The sequence below is a fragment of the Chaetura pelagica genome, unplaced genomic scaffold (assembly GCF_000747805.2).
Source record: "Chaetura pelagica isolate M959 unplaced genomic scaffold, ChaPel_1.0 scaffold213, whole genome shotgun sequence".
Classification (NCBI taxonomy): Eukaryota; Metazoa; Chordata; class Aves; order Apodiformes; family Apodidae; genus Chaetura; species Chaetura pelagica.
This window is the reverse complement of record NW_009952597.1, coordinates 1,875,016-1,875,555: the sequence shown is the minus strand read 5'-3', so window position 1 is coordinate 1,875,555 and position 540 is coordinate 1,875,016.

The following is a 540-nucleotide window of genomic DNA, read 5'->3' as shown; positions in this document are numbered from 1 at the left end:
ATATTGAAACCCAAATAGCTGAAAGGTATGAATTAGAGCCAGCCAGCGTGGGCAGCCCGGTTACACCTGCCAACAGATGAACACACAGCAGTGCTTTTTAAAGCCAAACCAAAACAAGCTACTGCTAAAACCAAGCAAATGCCCACAGAGGTACAAGCCTAAATAAAAGGGATATGAATTAGTGTGCAAAAGTGCCTGAAATAAACTCATCACACCTGCATTGGAATGGCCCTGTTGAAGCAAGGTTTAAAATAAAGCTGCTTGATGGTGCTGCAGGAGGCAGGTCCAGGGGTGCGTCACCACACCGGGATGGAGCTGGAGCCACAGGTCACTTCTCTGGAGCTCAGCAAGAGGAGGAAAATGCAACACCCAGCACCGAGCAAGAGCTCAGGGCAAACTCTTCTCCTGTCCAAGCAGATCTGTCCAACCTCACGTTACGGATGGCGTTACAGCAATCCCACAGTTCCCAAGATGCTTTCACCACACAGAGTCCTGTCCTGCCTCCCAGAAGCTCCAGCAATGTCCAGAGTGGTTTCCTTG